The 24455-nt window shown below is 31.1% G+C and overlaps 1 protein-coding gene across 4 annotated transcripts in view; it reads right to left on the bottom strand.

Moving 5' to 3' along the window:
- Window positions 1-22307, bottom strand: part of LOC139481379 (alpha-1,3-mannosyl-glycoprotein 4-beta-N-acetylglucosaminyltransferase C-like) — a 53274-nt gene extending 30967 nt beyond the window's left edge. The window contains exon 1 of one of the 4 annotated variants that reach the window (XM_071264688.1): window positions 22286-22307. The gene's annotated coding sequence lies outside the window, so the exon portion shown is untranslated. Of the gene's footprint in view, window positions 1-2754; window positions 2979-12424; window positions 12516-15927; window positions 16104-22285 lie in introns of those variants that run through there. The other 3 variants (XM_071264686.1, XM_071264687.1, XM_071264685.1) reach the window with 3 other exon arrangements.
- Between the last annotated feature and the right edge of the window lie 2148 nt (window positions 22308-24455).

Here is a 24455-nt window from a genome sequence, read left to right as displayed (position 1 = left end):
ATTGATCGTGCTTGTTTGTCTATTTATATTTATGTTTGATCGTTACACATTGATCTATTAACCTTATACTATATATACGGGTCAGTAAACTCCATAGAGTGCTCGAGCTTTGCATGCTCTCTTCACATATGAAATTTACTTGTACCGTTTTTTAATATTGTATAAGAAACCTAGCACACTGTGTAACTAAGACTACTTTTCTGTTCATCTTAAAACTATCATATTCATGCTCATCTCAATTTGTACGGATATGAGCTAGTAAAATCAAACGTATAGAAATAGAATTTTCATTTACAAGTAGATTTCTTCTGTATCACACCCTCAACCCCTTTACCCCCCCCCCCCCCCAAAAAAAAAAACTCCACTCCTTAATCGCGGCCACACGGTTTTGTCTCAACAGTGACGTGAGAAGGTAACACTTATATCTACTGAACTGCCGGTTTGGAAAATAAAATTTCCAAAGAAACTTTTTTGTCGAGAATAATAAAAATTATTTTTAAGACAATGATGACTATTCAGTATTTCTTCACTGTTATTTTATAAAATGTAAAGAAATATCTGTTCAGTTACCTGCCTGCATGGGTCTTCTTAATTTTTTTTTACAAAGACTTCGTCATTTATTTTTTCTAAATCGGTAAAAGCGTCAATCACAATAGACTGCAGTATTATGTATGTCTGTGATTTAATCGAACTCATTACTGGATCATTAATTAAATAGATAAAACAAAGAAACATCTTTCAAAACCCATTAATTGCTTCCAAACCAGTCGAAGGATTTATTGATTTACAAAATATTGTGATACATACCAGTATTTGTTCTAGATAATATGCAATGGGTAAATACATGACATACATTTTGTACGTGAATGTATAAGTGATTCCATGGTTAGTATACAACACAAACGCATTAACAGTTTCATTGAGTATTTGATGTTTTTTATGCAGGTTTCTGAAAAGTTAACTCATTGTGTTTATTTTGTTTTTGACATCTCTATTTTAACTTCAGGCCTAAAAGTGCATTTAGAAACCAGTTTTAGTATTTCTTTTTACGGTTAGAACAGTTTTCAGAGGTTTTCTTTTAATTCTGCTGTAATACCTTGTCTCTAGGTATCTGCTTGGTGAGCACTAACACAATTGTCTGTGTCTGTTATCTAGCGGTTACCACTACATGTATCTACTGTTTTCTTATTTTCTGTCATATATTTTAGTTTCCCTTACATATGAAAAAAATAGACGAAGGGTATGTGCAAATGAGATGGAAGCCAAACGACACAAAATACAAAATCACATCAATATATCTTATGGCCAGTAAATGGTCTTCAACAGTTATACACAAATGTCATGACAATATGTTGAGCTCAAATCGTCCCGAATCTAGAAAAGTGGTGAGTTAAGTAATCAAAATACTACATATATGCTATAGTATATGCTTTTACCCAGATTTCCAAAATAACGATAACTAAGATATAGTCACCTCAAAAGCTTACAAAACCTTTAAACAGACTTATTAAGAAAGGATATAGTTACGATACTGTTGTCAGGTCATTAAAGATTGCATATTTTGGCTTTAATATTGATTCACTTATAGGGTCTTTGCATCGGAACTAAACACATTTATTTAAAAAAAAAAACAGTTATTGGCATGACACGGGTTATGTTCTTCTCATATATCTTATGATAGTATGATACTAAACCCCTAACGGGAGGGATTGTGCCTGATATTCATATGATGACGACATAATCTTTCAATCAGTTTAATTGAGGTCTGGAGCTGGCAGGTCAGTTAACCGCTAGTAGTCTGTTGTTATTTATGTATTATTGCCATTTTATTTATTTTCTTTTGTTACATCTTTTGACATCGGACTCGGACTTCACTTGAACTGAATTAATGCGCGTATTGTTATGCGTTAACTTTTCTACATTGGCTAGAGGTATAGGGGAAGGGTTGAGATCTCATAAACATGTTTAACCCCGCCGCAATTTTGCGCCTGTCCTAAGTCAGGAGCCTCTGGCCTTTGTTAGTCTTGTATGATTTTTAATTTTAGTTTCTTGTGTATAATTCGGAGTTTAGTATGACGTCCATTATCACTGTACTAGTATACATATTTCTAAGGGGCCAGCTGAGTGACGCCTCCGGGTGCTGGAGTTTTATCGCTGTATTGAAGACCCATTGGTGGACCTCAGCTGTTGTCTGCTCTGTGGTCGGCTTGTTGTCGCTTTGACACATTCCCCATTTCCTTTCTCAATTTTATTACTTGGAAACACAGATTGTTTATTCTGACTATGGAGGTGCATAAGACTATTTTGCCAGGATAATTAGGTTGTTTAGAGTGCATCCCCCTAATTAATCTCGGTCATTGCAATAAAGAATAGTACAATATTTTACGTACAATAAGAACACTTCTCTCAAAATTACGGTATGATATATGACAAATTTAAACACAGTTAAATAAAACCCATTTAGAATACTGCACAGTGACCCGTATAATTGTGTAAAGATTTACCACCATGGCCTTGTGTGATAGCTGTTTTTATAGAAGTAATCTATTATAAAAATTATTAACGATGGACAAAAACCTCTGAGATTGGCTTCCATTTTCTCTATTGCATCTCGAAAATGTTTATTAAATTAGATAATTGAAATCAATCTTATTGAAACAATATTATATTTTTACGAATTAAAAACTTAAATATATACAATTATACAGCTCTGTATTTATCAAAATATTTATTTATCAAGCAAATGGTACTCACCGTAACCGATCGATACTGTTGCATCTTCTTTAGTATTATTGATTATGGTACAACAAGTCTTGTAAGTGTGACTAAACATTGATATAATTAACTAAGCTTCATCGATCTCATAAACAATGAAAAACCATATGATCACAAATTTCCGGTTCTAGTAATGAATGTGAAATTAGTATAAAGTGATCAGCAGTTTGAAGAGAAACCTGAATGATTTTAAAATCCAAGCCTTTCTACTATTGGAGCTAGACATTTAACTCAACGGAACTTTAAAGTATTTTTAAAAGAAATATCAAAGAAATTAAGTATGACAGCTTATCACCGTAATAAGGTTGTTTTATCTATTTTGTTTGACTTTCTAGTTTTTATAAGTATCGTGTACAAGTAAATATGTGTGGATACATCCTTTTACCTAAATAACAAACTATTATAATTACTGAAATAGCAATGCACTTTGTTTATTATTATATTAACATAAAAAAACATTTAAACAACTGACAAGCCTGATAAAAATATACAGACATGACAGAAAATATAGTCAGACCACCATAACGATTCTGGACTTATATCAAATACAAGACAAATGGAGTAGCACCACTTAAAAGAAATTGGAAATTAGAAAGTCATCCAATAAATAAAGCAAGTATACTTTTTATCCCCCCCCTAAAATAATATCTTTATTGCACTTTTCTTTGCTGTTATGACAAATGCAAGTATACTAATTGGTCAAATTAAATCAGTTATCTTCGCTGCATGCCCCATTAGAAAAAAAGGAAAAGAAAGTTTGAAAAGAAAAAAACCTTATGAACAAATAGTCAAAACGTAAGTTATTAGAAATATTTGAAACATCAAAACACAACATCTTTCTTTGTTTACCGAGTAAATGCCTTCCTCGAAAATCCCCGAACCGCTTCCTAATGTGGGAGTTTTAAGCACTTTATGGGAAATACTCTGAAAACTGGAGTTCATATTTAAGTTTCTCGGTAGTAGTTACAGTCTTCATTATTGTGTTTCTTGGAAGAATTCTTGAACAGACGACACATTTTTTACCCTCTCACATAGTTTGAAAACAACAAACCTTAAGAATCTTTATTCCAGAATAAATATATTGTGTGCTGAGTCAAAAAGATAACAAATAGGAAAAAGGATCATTTTAACATATTTTCTGTGATGGTTATTCTAAGTTAAGAGACTTCATTTGAAAACCCCTTTTTGAGACTTATCAAATTAAATTATATTATTATAATCATAGATATAAGCCTTAAATAAATAATGTGTATTGGTTTTTTAACCTAACTTACCTTTATTGTTTTTAAATTGGGTGAAGAAAAAAAACAAGCAATCTTTATGTTTACATATGGAAATCATAATCTGTATACAATGTTGTTCTTTAACCTGTCTGTTAAATTGTCCTGTTTTCTTAAATAGTTTAAACGAGTAAATGAAAATCAATGTTTTCATTGACAGGAAATCTACACTTCAAACTATAGCCTACTTATTTGATACAACGATATGGTTACATTTAAATCTCGTAATACCTCAATGAATTAGTAAATAAAGATTCACTTGTTTTATATATTTACAAGGATATTCTTAACATTTCAATAATACCCATACACATGAGAGAAAAAACTTCGACATTGATATTTATAGGAATATGAATCTTGACATTTGTCCTACAAAGCGGATCATTATGGATCCCTATTGTAGTGCTATTTCAATGCATCATTGGAACTTCTATATTTAACAAGCTGTGATATTTTGAGTTTTATCGTTGATTACACAAAACAAACACAAATCGTATATATATATCGGTCAATAATGTTTTTTTATTGGAATCTATCTTACAGGTATATTTTGTACTAGTTTTTGTATAGGGCATCGGATCCTTAATAATTTGTAGAACGGTCATTAAATTAATAGACAACAAATATATATTAACATCTTCTATTGCAGTTTGTGAAAAAAATCCACATAAAACAGCTTTTCTCACCTTACAGGTAAAGTGTGTACCAGTTTCTACAACGAACATCGTATTCTTAATTATTTATGGGACAATCGTTAACCGAATAAAGAAAAATCACCATCCATATCGGCTTTACTATTGTAATAAATTGTGCCCAACAAGTACATAAGCATAATTCACAAGTACAAAAAACTTACCAAATGATTTAATAGTGATGACATATGAAGAACATCTCCAATTTTAATCCATTTTGATAATTAAGAAATTAATGGTTTCTTTGTTGAACACAATATCAATGAATGTTGGCTCATCATGATGTAAAAGAAATGACTGTAAGATTGGAATTGGTATTAAATACCCAACATCCAACGTTTGAATCACCTATGTAGTTTATATTGTATTTTATGGCGTGAATAGAAAATATCATCAACATCAATAAAGACAGTAATTATATGGAAAATTCCCCAAGCGATTTGTTCTTCGAAACAATATGGATAAATTATCATGAGTTAAATGTTTTGTAAAATTAGATATCAATGTGACAGGTCGTCAAGTAAACAGTAACAGCCGATGATGCTGTGGCGACCAAAATAGTGCACAGACATATGACAGTCATTGCATATCAAAAAGTACTAGCCAACATATTTAAGGGAGTAATCTTTCATACGTTTGATGTGTTAAGGCTTTTGATTTTGCCTTTCGATAACGGACTTTGCGTTTTGAAATTTTCTCGGAGTATGGTATTGTTGTTATTTCACTTTTTTGGATAAAGCTGATAAATATATAGTAAAGAACAGAAAATGAATGCAACCTCCAGTACAGACACAAGCCGGAAATTAATCATAAAAAATGTTGATGTATTCCGTATCAAATAATAATGCATTATTGTAATCTGTTCAATCCCATTATTAAAGATGCAATACTTAGTATAAAGGTACAATTACAATCTGCATTAATAAATATAGAAAATTCCAGAAAAAAAGATAAAAAACTTAAAGTTTAGACTAACAAAATACAGGAAGCTGTGAAATACCGAATGTCTTTTAATTTATTTCTTGCAAGTTAGAAAACTAAAAACATATTCGTATCACTAATATAAGGTTTTTAAGAATACTACGTACATGCACATGTAGTCTTGTCGACACTTTGAAATTAGAAATTGTGTACAAAGACGGCAAAGTATTTGTATAGTTCTTTGCTGTGCACTGACTGTTGTTTGTTATGTTGGTTTATTCTCTTTGTGTACTGGCTATGTCTTTTAACATATTTAGTTGACAGTTTTGGTAAAACAAATAATTACCTAGGACTCCCCTGTATTGTAAATTGTCTAGGACAACTAGCTGATTACTACATTAGTTTTCCTCGTGCTTTTTAAAACAATCGATGACACAGGAGTCGCAATTTTCTCACGGAACAATTTACATTTGTAATACAAGTGAAAGGTTAAACTACTTCTAAACCAGGTTATTAAAAGTAAAATCACAAAAATACGGAACTCCGAGGAAAACTTAAAACGGAAAGTCCCTATATATAATCATATGACACGATCAAAAGCTCAAACAAATAAATAAAAATCCTGACTTGGTTCAAGCATTTTTTTAATGTAAAAAAAAAACAGTCGATTAAACCGACATTTCTACGGGAAATGCCGGCACCAAGTCAGGAATATGACAGAATTTTCAGTTCGTTCCGGTTGTTGGTTTAGTCCAATGTTTGATTCTTTCATTGTTTATGGGCTTCAGCTTAATGAATTTATATTTGAGTTCGGTATTTTTTATATACCCTTTTTACCATTATTTTGCATATCACAGTTCAATCACCAATATACTCAAAATCTATATTTCTAGAGCCGACTTTTGTATTAAAGGTAAATTTGCAATTTGTTACTAAACTGTTTGAGATGAAAACTGCAATACTTCATACTAGTTTTCTATTTCATGTGATCTATTATTGAGCTATTGCTAATAGAATTATTGTAAAATAGAATAAGAACGATAAATTATTGATTAGATTCTCAATTAAATTTCTAAAACCATGATTATCTTACTAACGTTATATATAAAACTCTCCCCATTCAGAAAGATCATAGATGTTTCGCACTTAAATTCTGATAAATAATACATGTTATTAGTCATTCATAAATGACAATAGTTGATTGTTTGTTTGAGTTTTGTTATGCAATTATACTTTCTATCAGATGATTAATGCACTTAGATTCAGATTCAATAGTACATTTTCCACTTTTTATAGATTAATTCTAATTTTCAATTGTGATTCGTCACATCTAAATCTTATAAAAAGCACTATGATGACGTAAAAGATTAATAATCTCGTCTTAGATAACAGGATTAAAAATTTGTATTTGCGCCAGACGCGCGTTTCGTCAATAAAAGACTTAACAGTGACCCTGGAATACAAAACAAAGTTAAAAAGGCTAAATAGTGTACGATGTTGAAGAGCATTGAGGACCAAAAGTAACTAAAAGTTTTGCCAAATGAAGCTAAAGTTATCTATTGCTGAGGTATAAAAGCCTTATTATTAAAAACATCCAAAGTTTTGTAAACGGTTTATCTACAACTATGACCATATCTGATTCAATGATAATTCATGTCAACACATGACTACTGGGCTGGTGTTGTATTATCGGTAGCAGATATTGTTCAGTGTTTAAAATATATTTAAAACGTTTATATGTTCTCAATTTGAAACCAGTAATTATATCATAACATTTTTTACACCAGTCCTTTCTAATCTTTATCAAACATTTTTCTTGTAATTGAGATATACTATAACAACCAGGAATAATATCATTGATTTTTACAACATCTTTCAAAATTGGAAGATTTCAACATTTCCATCAATTATATCAAGACATGCGTGTGGTGTACTTAATGCAGTTTCTTGTCTCTTTGATGATTTTTACGTTGGTTCTAAGATCCTAAGATTTACGATCCCTATTCTATGGTCTTTAGCTGTAACCTCGTCATTTATTTATATACAATCATTGTTAAAATTGCATGCTTCTTCGCACAAGTAGCTATATATATATACACACAACTCGTCTAAACATCAACCCAACAATGTTAGATCTGTAAATTTGCTTTCGCAAATTTTTGGTTCTTCCCTCGCCGGGATTCGAACCCATGCTACTGTGATATCGTGACACCAAATCGCCTGCACTTCAGCCGTCCCGCTAGACCACACGACCACCTGGGCTCTCAAAAAAGAGCTTTCGCTGGCCGTGTTACCTTTTTGTAGGATCCTTTACTATAGATAATTTAGCTGATCTGTAACAATAACATCTTCATGCCTTATATATCATGTACTGTAGTACGCCGCTAGATTAAAACTGACGAGGAAAGGTAACACACGGCCAGCGAAAGCTCTTTTTTGAGAGCCCAGGTGGTCGTGTGGTCTAGCGGGACGGCTGCAGTGCAGGCGATTTGGTGTCACGATATCACAGTAGCATGGGTTCGAATCCCGGCGAGGGAAGAACCAAAAATTTGCGAAAGCAAATTTACAGATCTAACATTGTTGGGTTGATGTTTAGACGAGTTGTATATACATTATGTACACAGCCATGTATCACCATCATTGATGGCGATCCGATGGATACATCTGTTGAAGAGTTGTCACTGACTCAGACGTACTTATAAATATAATTATTTTCTGTGACTGTATACTACATTAATTTGTAGGATCCTTTACTATAGATAATTTAGCTGATCTGTAACAATAACCTCTTCATGTCTTATATATCATGTACTGTAGTACGCCGCTAGATTAAAACTGACGAGGAAAGGTAACACACGGCCAGCGAAAGCTCTTTTTTTTGAGAGCCAAGGTGGTCGTGTGGTCTAGCGGGACGGCTGCAGTGCAGGCAATTTGGTGTCACGATATCACAGTAGCATGGGTTCGAATCCCGGCGAGGGAAGAACCAAACATTTGCGAAAGCAAATTTACAGATCTAACATTGTTGGGTTGATGTTTAGACGAGTGGTATATACATTATGTACACAGCCATGTATCACCATCATTGATGGCGATCCGATGGATACATCTGTTGTAGAGTTGTCACTGACTCTGACGTACTTATAAATATAATTATTTTCTGTGACTGTATATTACATTAATTTGTAGGATCCTTTACTATAGATAATTTAGCTGATCTGTAACAATAACATCTTCATGTCTTATATATCATGTACTGTAGTACGCCGCTAGATTAAAACTGACGAGGAAATGTAACACACGGCCAGCGAAAGCTCTTTTTTTGAGAGCCCATGTGGTCGTGTGGTCTAGCGGGAAGGCTGCAGTGCAGGCGATTTGGTGTCACGATATCACAGTAGCATGGGTTCGAATCCCGGCGAGGGAAGAACCAAAAATTTGCGAAAGCAAATTTACAGATCTAACATTGATTGGTTGATTTTTTAACGAGTTATATATATATATGTATATGGAATCTTCCTATTAGTTCCAATTTTAATAATCACGGTTGAAAATGGTAAAATATTATTTTGAACTATCATGAAAGTTTATGTTGGAAAATGAAGATGTTTTTATGATGGATATTATACTAAGTATACAGTTAAAAAAACTTGGTACAGCTTGTATCTCGAACCAAACATAACTTTCCTGTCTGATTTAAAAAAAATATATATAACCTTAACCTGGAACACCATTTGTTAACAGGGATAAGAGAGGGACGAAAGAAACCAGAGGGACAGTCAAACTCATAAATCGAAAATAAACTGACAACGCCATGGCTAAAAATGAAAAAGACAAACAGACAAACAATAGTACACATGTCACAACATAGAAAACTAAAGAATAAGCAACACAAACCCCACCAAAAACTAGGGGTGATCTCAGGTGCTCCGGAATGGTAAGTAGATCCTGCACCCGTCGTGTTGCTTATGTGATACCAAATGCGGTAAATAGTATAATTCGGTAGGTCACATTCATGAAAGGGAAGGGAAATAACATGATCGATATACATATAGAGAGAAATGTTAACAATGTTGGCATTCTGATTTTTGAATTATTCATCAGATAAATGTTCATTTCATCCCCTCACGATTCTTATAAATTTAGGTAACAAAGAAAACTAAATTGCTACATGGAGAAAAAACTACAACTAATCGAATTCTTGTCAATAGAGCAATTATCTATAATAACAATGTCACCGAGTAGAAGTTGAACAATTGTCTACTGAACTGGTGGTTCTTACGATAATCAAACAATTAAAATAACATTTAAGATGCTATCTATTGAAACGTAGTTCGATTAAATGTTTTGATATAATGAAAGTGAAATCAATTTAAGGTTTTATACAAGCATTATTGAAGCAGGTTTTCTAGATAAAACTGTAACAATTAAGGGGGAGTAGAGGGATCACCGAATTTGCCATAGTTGTTTGAAATAAAATTGATATTAAAAGTAAAGCTCTAAATTATTTAGTATATTCATCATTTTTCAAACTGATACACCTACTTGATTTTGTTCATTATAGATGACAATAAAGCATTTAAACGAACTATACATTACCGTTTTACAACTGGATGTTACATGTACAGAACATTGTTTGCCTGTTTGTTTAATTGACTTTAATATTGAAAGCACTGTTATATACCTCATTGTTTGAATCCTTCCGTGAATTCAATTAATTATGAATTTGATGTTTTTTACAATTTGTATATTGACCTTTCACGACAAAGTTTAATACAAAAGATGGCCATGATAGCAGTAAATATTGAATTTTACAAAACTGAGTAAAATATTTATGGAATAATTAAGAGGTCCAAATTATGTATTTTTGCCGGATATATTAATGCATCATTTATCATTTTCAATATAACAAAAAAAAAATTTATATCAAATATTTGCTTGTTTTGATTAATATATTTTCATTCTGTTATTTAAGTATTCTAATTATGAGTATTAATATATAACATTTAAAATTGAAATATTGCAATAGATCTTAAATCAAAACTTTCGTTTTTATTTATTTTTCAAACTACCCGTATAGCTTAATGCTAGCAACAGTCTGATCCAGAAAATTATAAGCTTGGTACCTTTATTAATTTTGGAGTGTAGTAATGAGCAATGATCCATTCACCAAGAAAACAGAGCCGTAGAAGTTGTTTAGAATTGGTTTTTGATCAATTATTTATCACCAAAAACTATGATTTTATTGCGATTTATATTGGAACAGTGTTTGACGAGAGCATTGATTAGAATTTTTAAAAAATCCAGTTAATTTATTTCCAGTGATAAGTAATCATTAGAAACTATAACCTCAACGTTCTAAGACTGTCCTACACAGAACTATTGGCGATGTTACATGGAGCTGATCTCAATGAACAACGTCATAAAACGTATAACCATTTGGAGAGAGAGTCAAATTGCAGTTGTTGTAATGAAGGCCATGGATTTATACACCATATAGATATTTTTGGTATTTTCCCTTTTAGACAATAATAAACATGGAGTTTTGATGATTTAGTTGCATAATGATTTAATGATTAACTGGGGTGATACCACAAGATCAATGAAAAGCATATAGCCAGATGGTTACAGAAAACAACATATTCTTATTTTTTTTCTAAACAATCAATAATCTTAACTACACTTAGACAGCATAGGTGATATTTATAAATATTAACCTCTGGTCAGTAGTCCAATACATTCCTTTAGAATATCAATATCATTAACTTTTAACGTTGCAAAACAATCAATGATCATTACTCTGGAATATCCATTGCTTAAGGTGGTACCTAACACTACAGGGAGATAACTCTGTGAAGTCATCTAAACGTTTTAATTACGTTGTGTTGTAAAAGGAATATTAGACTTCTCAATGATCAAAATTGGTGTTTGTCAAATTGCTATATAACCAGTGTAATTTTTCTGACAAAACGGTTGGTTCAAAAACTTTTAAATTCATATATTTTTATTAAAGTCTCAAAGTAAATACTTTGACAAAATTTTATGAAAATTAAACGAGCCAAATTAATTTTAGTGAAAGTGTTTGGTACCACCTTAATATATACGAACCTAAAAGAGAGGCGGAAGATACAAAAGGAATGTTTAATCTGAAAAGACATGTTTGCTTGTTCGAAACACACAATAAAAATAGCATTTTTAATGTTCTCTATAATTAATCACCTCAAAGATCAAAGTGATGAATTACCAAACCCTAAAATCAAAATAAACCCGAATTTAGTTGTCGATTACACTTAGTCAAAATTTCAATTAATTTCATGAAACATTTATTATCAACAAAACAAAGTTAAAATACAAAAAAAAGTCGATATATAAAAGTGTTAGAACATGATGAAAAAAGTGTAATTGTTTTTTGTTTTTTTTTCAATTTGACAAAGAGTGCTGCACACGAAACGAGCTCGAGGTGTAATAAAGAGGCCTAGTTGATTTTTACAAAATTACAAATACATCTGCTGTTTTCCCTGTTAATATTCAAAAATCCAAATTGAGATGAAAACCTCCCGGCTTTTTACGGGATACTCTTTTAAATTCACAAAAATCCTTAAATGGAACGATATATATGTATAACCAGGTATAACAGGTGTTTTTGGAATAATCTTTAACAGGTACGTCCTAGGTTTACATAGAAAACAGTATAAAACATTAAAATCTAACTTTGGACTTAGTAGTACGATTTTTTTTCTTTAAAAAAAATAAATGACTTACATATTGTTTGTGTGTTTTCGTATCCGGTCCGTGTTCGATACCACTTGACCACAATTATTGACATACTAGTTAAAAAAGTTTAAAGCACTTATACATTGATAATTCTTGTCAATTCAAACATCCTAATTCCTTTGATCTGTCATTGAACTTCTTTAATGAGTAGCCGTTCTTTTTTTAAATTTAGTGCGTGTTTTTTGTTTAAATTATCGAGAACAATATGTGTTTAATTTAGGAATATACCGATCGTCATTCGATCTTTCTAAATCAGTATCGAGTTTGATATTACAGTATACGTTCAAAAAGTAGGACAATCAGAACACAATGCGTATATATTATACATGAACCTGGTTTCGAATGACAAAACTGGTTTACCGAGAAGAACACATAATGTATTCAGAACTATAAATATAAAACATAATGATCATTTTCTTCTGGGTGTCACGTTTGAATATGGAATGAATCCAATATTTGAACTTCATGTACCATTGTAATAACTTATTCTTGTAATTTTTCATTTGAGTATAAGGATTCATCTTGATATACAGTGCAGGGCTGCGATTTTGCATAAAGATTGAGAATTGATTTCACATGTAATATGTGCAAGGATATTTTAGATTTTGTTTTTAAAAACATGACAAAAGTTTACTTAGGGTTTTAATTTTACTATTCATGTTATTTTGATTGATCTTTTAAATCAACAGCACGTCAACTTCAAACTTTAACGATTTTAGATATACTATAATACTATAATACTACAACAATCGATCCTTTATTAGTGAGAGGGTTAGCGCTATAAAACCAGGTTTAATCCACCATTTTCTACATTTAAAAAATGCCTGTACCAAGTCAGGAATATGACAGTTCTTGTCCATTCGTTTTGATGCGTTTTGTTATTTGAAATTGCCATGTGATTATGGACTTTCCAAATTGATTTTCCTCTAAGTTCAGTATTTGTGTGATTTTACTTTTTACATGGACGTACTTAACATATATCATTGGTTTAAAATACATTGTTTAATATGTGATTTGAAAAATATATCAGAGACACTATGATAGTATATAAGATGCGATAAAAGTATCCAAATATCGGTTGGAAAATTCATTTTCAATAGCATGTATCGCTCTATCATTCGTGACGAACGTCCATACATTCTGCTATTGCCACTATGATCAAATGAAAGAAGGAAAAATAAATTAAATATTTATCTGGTCATTTTTCACGACTAGGAGTTAATACATTTAAACGATCATATATAAGAGCATAAATGAGTACTAGTAATAAGTTGTGTCTTGCGATGGAAGTCAAGATTTGGTCAGTCGTTTATGCATTAAACATTACGTAAACGTTAAACTGAGGCGATTTTAGATGAAGTTTGCGATAATGAGCAAAGTTTGATATAACAGCTATAATCGTATCCTACTTTTGACAAATAAAAAGAATACAATCATCGTTGATGGAGAAAATGTACGATGTTTTTTCGGTGATTATAACTATATATATTGTATGCTATTACATTGTATATCCTTTTTATCGGTTGTAAAAATCAAACACCGTTTATGCTCTTCAACTTTGTACTTTTTTTTTTTTTGGCTTTATAACTATTTTGATCTGAGCGTCACTGATGAGTCTTATGTAGACGAAATGCGCGTCTGTCGTACTAAACTACAATTGTGGTACCTTTGATAACTATTATAAGACATTTTCAAGAAAAAGGACAGTACACATTTTAAATCGAAAATATCTTCCTAACATCATTATCATACTGATTAAATTGGTATGTGTTTGGATAATGTGAAGCTGTATTACTAGTATAGTCATTATAATTATAGATTAAATGATAACAAATCCTTGAATTTTACGAAATCCTAAAGATTTACTACCAAAGGAATAGATTACCTCAGATGTATTTTTAAAAACTTTAAGAAATTTGTCCCTTAAATGGTTCGTGTTGTTTATTCTTTAGTTTTCTTTGTTGTGTCATGTGTACTATTGTTTTTCTGTTTGTCTTTTTCATTTTTAGCCATGGCGTTGTCAGTTTGTTTTAGATTTATGAGTTTGACTGTCCCTTTGGTATCTTTCGTCCCTCCTTAAATTTCTTTTTTTATTTGACCTTTTTTCATTTGAGTATCACTGACGAGTCATTTCTAGATGAAACGCGCGTATGCAGAACTAAATTTTAATCCTGATATAAGTGATGTGTGTGTTGTTGTTTTTTTTTTAAATCAATTTGGATATTATACACATTTATAATTATTTAAAGTGCCACTTGTTAATCTTAACTGCTGAATTAGTTATTATTTATTGTAAGAGTTGGGTTTTAGTGTTGATGTTGTCTGATGTAATGTGCAATATAGTTGGTTAATATTTCGTTTATTCTGTTTGTGTATAAATTGTATATTGCTAGAATTCAAAAGAAGTATTAGTGTGTTGTTAAGACTCCTCACAAATATAACAGGCTCCTGGTTTAGAAAGAATATAATGAAATATAAATAGTGTAGCATATGTTAAACATACACAGTTCAGCAGCTAGAGATGTATGGGCGGTTGGTGATTTGCAAAAAAAAATAATAATAATAATAGACAAGAACTTGCATTTGAAAATAATACAAATAAAATAGTATTAGATAGTGAATATAGAAATGGCAGTTCTGTTTACGCGTCCTAAATTATCTTAACGAGTTATTTTGTAGTTTTGAGAATATGGATATAAGGAAATATATAGTGATTTACCGTTGAGGGTCAAGATAAATCATCGGCATATTTAAACGTTAACAGTGCTTTATACTGAACCAACACGCTTATATTTTTATCGTGCTAGTTCAAAAGCTAACAATCCTCAGAAATACGCGAGTCATCACTATATAATTCTATTCGGACTTCGGGCCGAAAACTTTTTTCTTATAATCCTAAATGCAGCATGTTTATTTAAGAAACATTACAGACAAGGTTCATTTAATGGCAAATATGGTCTTGATATTCAACTTTCTCATAAAATATCAAAATTACCATAATTTGACCTCCAAGCTTGTGCATTGAAATCATTGGCCGCAACCACCATGTATGCCCTCAAATGTTCTGCAGCCACAAGTTGCAAAGGATGATATTGAATCCCTAGAAACACACAAAAGTTGATCCTTGGTGGCGGCCAAAGTGAACTATGTTAAAAACTGTTAAGAATCATTGAAATTTTGACCATTACTGACATTACAACACAAACAAAAAATGCATTAAGGGGTAATATCTTCGTCATTTCCAATGTGATGCACTTTAAATTTGTTTTAGATTTATGAGTTTGACTGTCCCTTTGGTATCTTTCGTCCCTCTTTTAAAACATATTTTGTTACTATACGATATTCGTATCACAATTATTTCTATCCATAATCATCAAATTCTTAGGGCCATTTTAAATCCTTTGTAAACATGTTCCTTTGGTGCTTCATAGAGCGAGTAACAATCAACCAATCTTCCCATACCAAGATAATGAAAAATAAAGAAGACTTACCAAAAAAAGTATTCATATCCTTGAATATCTCAACTTTTAACCAATATAGGTTAATGAATTATTCAAATTTGTTGACCGGTGTGTATTGTTCAGCATAACAATTGGAATATTTAACGTACGAAGTGATGTGAAACATTCAATATTTGTGTTAAATAATATATTGTCGTGTATTTTATGCCAGTAATCAGGTTTAACCGAAGTGAATGTTTCCTGGAACCATTGATTTTTTTATATAGTATCTAGAACAAACACGTTTTGCAGGAAGACAAAAGAACCTAACGTAATTTGGTTAAAATATAACTTATTCTTAAATGAAAATCCACTTTAAAAACATTTCTTACTGGAGTGCCAAAACTTTTAATCTAACGACAAATAATTTAAAAGCAAATTAAGGAAACTTAATTTATCTTAAGGTAATGAATTAAATTGTTTGAAATAGCAAAATTAAATATAATGTTGAACTATTTACTATTGAATTTAAGTCAGGATGAATACAAGCAAATTTAGATTGTCACTTTGTTCCTAGTCACATGTTATCTGTTTTTCGTTTACCAAGACGACGTTTATTTTCTTTCTATTTTTATTCAGTTATGTTGCTGGCTTTTTGCATTGGGTATCATTTTCATTAACTGTCAAAATCAAACATTTATTGATACGATTTTCTTGAAACTTGTTTTGAATGTTTAATTGTAGTTTGTTGAACGTCCAGTTGCAAACATTTCATGCATACTCAGATATTCAGGAAGAGAGCGAATCAGTAATATATGAATGGGTTCTTTAAAGAAGACAGATCTCATTGGAATGAGGGAATCCAGGCTGTCACTTGAAAAGGAGGTATGGGGAATACGGTTCCCATCGTGTTGTTCATGTTAGTACAAACCCGGTGATAAGTCTTACTCGGTAGATCACATCGTTGAAAAGGGAACGGGTTTGTAGTAACGACAATCGGAAACGAATGACTAGATTTAACTCGTATTTTCAGTGTTTTAGCATAACAGTTATTTTAACAATTGAATATACTAGTTATCAAAAGTACCAGGATTATAATCTAATATGCCAAGCGCGTTTTGTCTTTATAAGACTCATCAGCGACGCTCCGATCTAAATAGTTATAAAGCCAAACAAGTACAAAGTTGAAAAGCATTGAGGACCCAGTTGTATTAGGTTGTAAAAGCATTGACTGCAGCCCATTTTAGTGTGAAGAACGGATATTCCTAATATGATTGTCAACCTCGATAAGAATTAAGTCTGGAAGGCTGACTTTACAAATCAATAAATTCTGTAAAAACAACCTTTATTACATATAGTTCCAATAAAAGGAACTAAATGATTTATTTTCACATAGAAAATAATGAATATTTACACAGCTGAGTCTCGTAACATTATCATTATAGGATGAATTATCTTAAAGACGTTTCGGTTTTCAAGACATTGAACAGTGAAATTCAAGCTCAAGAACATTATTGGAATCATAAATGGTTGTTATAATTTTGTCATTTATTATTAATCATCGTTATTTATCACTTTATTTTATTATGAAAAAATGGCCATACCTTATTATGGACATCTTGACTGGATCAGGCAAAATTGTCTTGTAGACATTTTACAAATACTTGATGCACAAAGGTATTACAAATTATTGAAAGCTAAAATATAATTATGAATATATATGAATCTATTCGTTTCATAATTGTCCTGTATGAATTGTACATATTTTGTAAACCGAGGCTCATAGCATATTAATGATATGAAACTCATATCCATTAGTGATATTCCTTTGCAGTTTAAAAATTACACTATATGAATTATGCAGATTTATAAAAATCTGTGTGATTCGATTTTTTATTTAGACTTAGAATAATTTTAAAATGTTCTTATACATGAAAAATAATTGAGGCAGTAAATTTCAAAGGGATTTCCAAAACTCATATGTCGAGAGAAAGCCGTGAAAACCATAGAAAAATACAGACTTAAAAGATAAACCTGTCCTTTGAAACTGGCTACTTCATTGTGATGCTTGTTTTTTCTACTTCAAAATACAGAAACTTTAAGATCTTCTTTAAAAAATTTAACGCTTTTCTGTTGCCTTCTTCTATGACATTGCCTTTCATACAATGAAAAATAAGATAACTCTCAGACAAATGAGAAGTTGCGGAAACGTAGCTCTTTTAAGTCCTTGTGCTATTCCGCAAATAGTCAAAAAAAAAAGAACTCAAGGACCGAGAGCTTCTGTTACGCAGCTAACAAATGAGGAAAATTGTGTCATTTCAAACGGTGTTGTTTTAGTCTAAATTGCAGAAAGTAATGAGTTCTGGATATGGGTATCTTTCATTACTGTATTCGTTGACTTTTTAGAACATTATTCTATATTCTTTATATTTTAGCACCTCGTTATTCTCTATTCACATTTCTTTGGCGTCCCTTTTCTCTATTCTTTATATTTTTGTATTATGTACAAGCTCATCTACACCCTCAGTTATCAAACAAATGACGAAGTAAATAATCAACCAATAAAAAGTTGATTTCCAACGGTAGAACATTTAAACTGTGTTTATTCACTGTATCATTATTATATAAGTGTATATATATAGTTCAACTAAACATACATGTACATATCGACAGTCGTAAATTTTGGTAATTTAATTGTTATCAATCAACTCTTATTATGATACATTTATTAAAATTTAACTCAACATTTCAATACGTGTACATGTATTGATGGTCAGCATATACATGTACATGTACATGAAAGACAAACATTGTAATTATTCGTAGTTTAAAAAACGATCAGACAGAAAGAGGGTGCATTTTCGTCATGATGAACGAGTTTTAAGAAGTAATGAAAAAAAAGAAATATATGTATAAAAAAAAATTATATTGTCACAAGAGTGAATGTGTAACAATTGTTTTCTCTCTCAAAAACATTAAGAAAAAATTAATAAAATTAAAAACCAATTGTTCAGAGAACAATTGAAGGTCTTTCCACCAGTTAATATCTGATATAAATTTAAAGCAAAGGTCAAAATCTAGAACGTCAAATTAACCTATGACCTTGACCTCAATTTGAAGGTCACAAACTGAGGATATCAAATCAAAAGACCCTAGGTCTCTAATACGTATGGTTAATAAGTTATATCACTTTACACATAATTTTAGATATGATAGGGGCAAAAACTCCAATTCATTGTCTACGCACCCTTTCAACTAAAATTATTATATTACAACATGTTACAACTAACAATTTAGTCAAAATAATTTGTCGATATCTTATACGGTTTCTGGAATTGAGTGGAAATAAGCCTAATTCAAAAATTAGAATATGACCTTGACCTTTGACCTTGATCTGATTTTCATTTTTTGGGACCAAGAACCTCAAATCAAAAGATCCTAGGTCTCTATCACTTATGGTGTTCCAGTTTAAAATATTTCAAAATTTCAAATACAAAAGGGGAAATAACTCTCATATGGAGCGTTTATATTGCTTCGGTCGAAATTGGACAAATCATGCGAAGGATATAACGAGCAATTTTATAAAATAAATTTGTCGTAATCTCTTACGGTTGCGAAGGAGTTGTGATCACAAGGAAAACAGTGTTTGGGGAGATAACTCCTACAAAGAAAAGTATTCGGTTACCCAGGGTAAATTTCAAAAGCGCATAAACTGTTCGATACCATATACCAAATATCTAAGCGACATATTGCGAATCAAATATTTATCGCAAGAACAAAATTAGGCGGAAGAAAAAAAAAATAATCAGAAGAAAAACAAGAGGTCTTTCCACAGAAAAGTGGAAAGACCTAATAAGACAAATTCAAAAATTAGAATATGACCTTGACCTTTGACCTTGACCTATTTTTCATTTTTTTGGACTAAGGACCTCAAATCAAAAGATCCTAGGTCTCTATCACTTATGGTGTTCCAGTTTAAAATACATTTCAAAATTTCAAATACAAAAAGGGAAATAACTCTCATATGGAGCGTTCATATTGCTTCGGTTGAAATTAGACAAATCATGCGAAGGATATAACGAGCAATTTTATAAAATAGATTTGTCATAATCTTTTACGGTTGCGAAGGAGTCGTGGACACAAAAAAAAAAAGTGTTTGGGGAGATAACTCCTACAAAGAAAAGTATTCGGTTACGCAGGGTAAATTTCAAAAGCGCATAAACTGTTCGATATCATATACCAAATATCTAAGGGACATATTGGGAAACAAATATTTATCGCAAGAACAAAATTAGGCGGAAGAAAAAAAAAAAAAATTAAAAACCAATTGTTCAGAGAACAATTGAAGGTCTTTCCACCAGTTAATATCTATTTTGATATTAAAATATAAATAATCAGTTTAAAATGTCAGTTCATATGGCTTTATGATGTATAGATATGAATTTAAAGCAAAGGTCAAAATCTAGAACGTCAAATTAACCTATGACCCTGACCTCAATTTCAAGGTCACAAACTGAGGATTTCAAATCAAAAGACCCTAGTCTCTAACATGTATGGTTAATAAGTTATATCACTTTAAACATAATTTAAGATATGATAGGGGCTAAAACTCCCATTCATTGTTTATGCACCCTTTAAAACTAAAATTATTTAGTTACAACATGTTGCAACTAACAATTTATACAAAATAATTTGTCGATATCTTATAAGGTTAATGAAAATGAGTGAAAATAAGACAAATTCAAAAATTAGAATATGACCTTGACCTTTGACCTTGACCTAATTTTCATTTTTTTTGGACCAAGGACCTCAAATCAAAAGATCCAAGGTCTCTATCACTTATGGTGTTCCAGTTTAAAATACATTTTAAAATTTTAAATACAAAAAGGGAAATATCTCTCATATGGAGCGATCATATTGCTTCGGTCGAAATTGGAAATGCGAAGGATATAACGAGCAATTTTATAAAATAAATTTGTCGTAATCTTTTACGGTTGCGAAGGAGTTGTGGACACAAGGAAAACAGTGTTTGGGGAGATTACTCCTACAAAGAAAAGTATTCGGTTACCCAGGGTAAATTTCAAAAGCGCATAAACTGTTCGATATCATATACCAAATATCTAAGCGACATATTGCGAAACAAATGTTTATCGCAAGAACAAAATTTGGCGGAAGAAAAAAAAACAAAAAATTAAAAACCAATTGTTCAGAGAACAATTGAAAGTCTTTCCACATCAAAGAAATTTGGATAAGTAGGTAGTTTCTTCATACTGATGCGATAAATGATGGTTTAATTATATTTTTGAGTGATATAATGGAGATAATATGCTACTTCCAGTCTCATATGATAGCTTCTTTCACACTGATTCCAAAAATATATATTTTCTATATACTTTTGTATGTAGAATGGGAGATAATTGGCCACTTCCGGTTTGCTGGAAGTCATTTTTAGTCTTCAGTAATCAGTTTATGTATCGATATGACAAATTATATGGATTCTGAGTACTTATATGTGAAAAAATTGCAAAAAAAACTACTTCCGGTTTTCTCAAGGTCACTTCCGGTAGCCATTTTTCAAGGTCATTTGTCACTTAACCTTTTGTATCAGGTCAAATGTCGTTATAATGAAATTGAAGTTATAATCAAATAACGTCATATCAAGACATTTCAGGGGCACCAACTCCTATAAGATGCCATTTAATTGTATAAGACTAAATGTAGCATATCTTCATTACAATAAAGCAGACATTTTGCACTTGTTCTTTTATATGTATCTCTCAAAGTGTCGGAGAAAATGCAAAAACAAGCAAAAGTCACAATTGAGAACTTGACCTTGACCTCATTTTCTTAGTTCTGACCTAGGAGTCGCAAATTAAAACATTCAAGGGTTATACTGTTAACTGTTTATGAGTTAAAAAAACATACCGACAAATTTATTCTGTAAAGGTAGATAACTCCTATAAAAGTTCATCGAATTGCTCGATCCAAATTAGCCAAAATTTACTGAGGATGTAACGAACAATTTGTAAAAAGAATTCTGTCGATATCTTTTTTTGTTACGAAGGAGATGCACACAGATGATAAACAGTGAATAGGGAGATTACTCTTACAAAGAAAATTGTTCGTCTTAGCAGGGTGAGATTTAAAACCGTATAAACTATACGATACAATATACAAAATATCTAAGCGACATATTGCGAAACAAAAATTTCAGAATGTGGCGGAGAAAAAAAAAATAATCAGAAGAAGAAAAACAATAAGTCTTTCCACAGAAAATTGGAAAGACTTAATAATCAGAAGAAAAACAATAGGTTTTTCCACAGAAAAGTGGAAAGACCTAATTAAATGATATGATAAGTTGAAATATCCAAGGATGGATTGTAAAATTGTCCTTCTTAGGTCTTCTTACCTTGAAACCTTTGGTTTGGCACAGATAACTCTTGAGGCGACTTCCGAAAGTCAGTTCTTTTAAAAGAATAATCCAAATATGTACAAACTGTCGAACTCGTCAGTTTTTAACTTATAGATTCACACACATATCAATCTAATGCACTTTTGTAGACTCGTAAAACCAATGTGTGCGTGTAGACGGATCAAATCAAATATTTATAGAGTAAAATCGTGTTTTATTATGCCATAAACATGATGATTACATGTATATTCAAGGCAGTAAGTGGAAATTAAAGATACATTCATGGGGAAAGTGTACGTATTTAAATGTCTAAAGTAGTTGAGAGAAAAAAAAAATGGGGATAAATGATGTTTGACATTCTGTAATTTATTCATTTTAAAATGATATATAAATTAAAGTCATAAGAAACCTCTATATTAAAAAAAATAATGCATATGTTTTTTTATAACTCAATGGATAGTTTTCATTATAAAACTTATGTACATATACTTTTTTCTGAAGAAAATTCTTAATTTATTCATATTTAGAAGAAGTTTACTTTATTTAAATTGCTTCCTTCCGGAAGCAATTCATTCAACATATTTTCCGTATGAAAAGTGACCTCAGTGTGAACCATCTCGTAAAAATCCGGTGATCGCAATACGCATGGATGTCCTTAAAATAAACTATTATCTGAATTTACATGTTAAACACGTGCTCAATAGCCATGCTTTTTTGTTGACTTTTTGTTGATTGTTGACAAACAGGTGACAGTCGTTAAACTTCGGCTTCAAAACACGAACTTTAATTACCTGCCATATTTTTACAACAACACTGACTGATTGAAAAAAAATTGACGATAATACGAAATTGATGCGAAAAAAATGATATTAAAATCGTGCACAGAAGACTATTAAGTTTATGATGTTTGTATGCATTGGTTCAAGAATTGGAATAACATTATTTTTCACCGGTCACTCGTTTCATATGACTTTAAATAAAAAAATGAAGAGATAAATAAATAAATATTTCAAAAGATATAACAAAATATCATCGCAGATAAACAGTTGGTTTGTGTAAAACTCAGAAAACCAGAGGAAGTTAAAGCTTATTGAAACTACGTATGTGGTTCGGTAAAGTACAAATGTATCCGGACAATAAAGCATCATGATAAGAAAATAACAACATTCCGTGAGAAGGCAATCATTTCACTTTTAGATAGCATTTGGACCAGAGGCATTGCAAACGCACAACATTTCTTCGCACCTATCCTTTTTTTGCATTTATAGAAGATGCTGTGAATTGAATTCAACGCCACAACTTATTTGAATTGGTAATACTAATACAGCAATTAACAGAAACATTTCCCGAATTGTAAAATACCAGAATTCTACAAGAAGAGAACTCGGCCGTATATGTTGGCTGTATACATGTGTTTGTGTCGTGAATTATGCTGCCTGGTAGTAAATTGACTGAATGACTTTATATGTGCTTTTAGTCAATAACTTCAAATCTTATCTTGTAAACTGAGGCAACTTTAAAAAAAAAATACACAATCGTATACCATTTGTTGCCTAAATGAAATTAGATGATTTTGAAAACTTGTGGCGCAAATCGACGCATTTTTGGCGCAAACGATTTTCTCACTATACACCTAAGTCTTAAACTGTAAAAGGACATTTTATTTCTTTTAGGGACAGTTTTTCAGATTGTATCATTTCACTTTGAAACTATTAGCTGGGACTATCATACTTAAAGCCGCAGGTTATATAGACACTGAGGTATTCGAATATATATTTTTATAAGTATCGTTGCGCAAAATAAATTCAGCGGAGAAAAGTTAGTTGGTATACACTGGTGCAAAAAGAACTAACCTTTTAAAATGTTAAATGCTTCATTGCATTATAAATTTTACTGCCATGCTACAATGCCAGTAAGCATTTAACATGTTTAATGGTTTCTCTGCTGTACTCTGTTCTTACTGTCAGTCATTTCTTTTATTCTTTATATCATATTCAAACAGTATATTGGAATCATAATGTTTTTTAAAATATGTGTTTAATATAATTTGCAACCGTTACTTTACAACTTCCAATTTCGGCTTTATATATAATTTTAAGGTTTTATTAACACATTCACAACTTTGGTTTCAACATTAGACTACTATCACACAGAAACACTGAAGTGC

The sequence above is a fragment of the Mytilus edulis genome, chromosome 7, assembly GCF_963676685.1.
Source record: "Mytilus edulis chromosome 7, xbMytEdul2.2, whole genome shotgun sequence".
NCBI classification, from domain to species: domain Eukaryota; kingdom Metazoa; phylum Mollusca; class Bivalvia; order Mytilida; family Mytilidae; genus Mytilus; species Mytilus edulis.
Note: the sequence above shows the minus strand (reverse complement) of the source record. Positions and strands in the feature narration are given on the sequence as shown.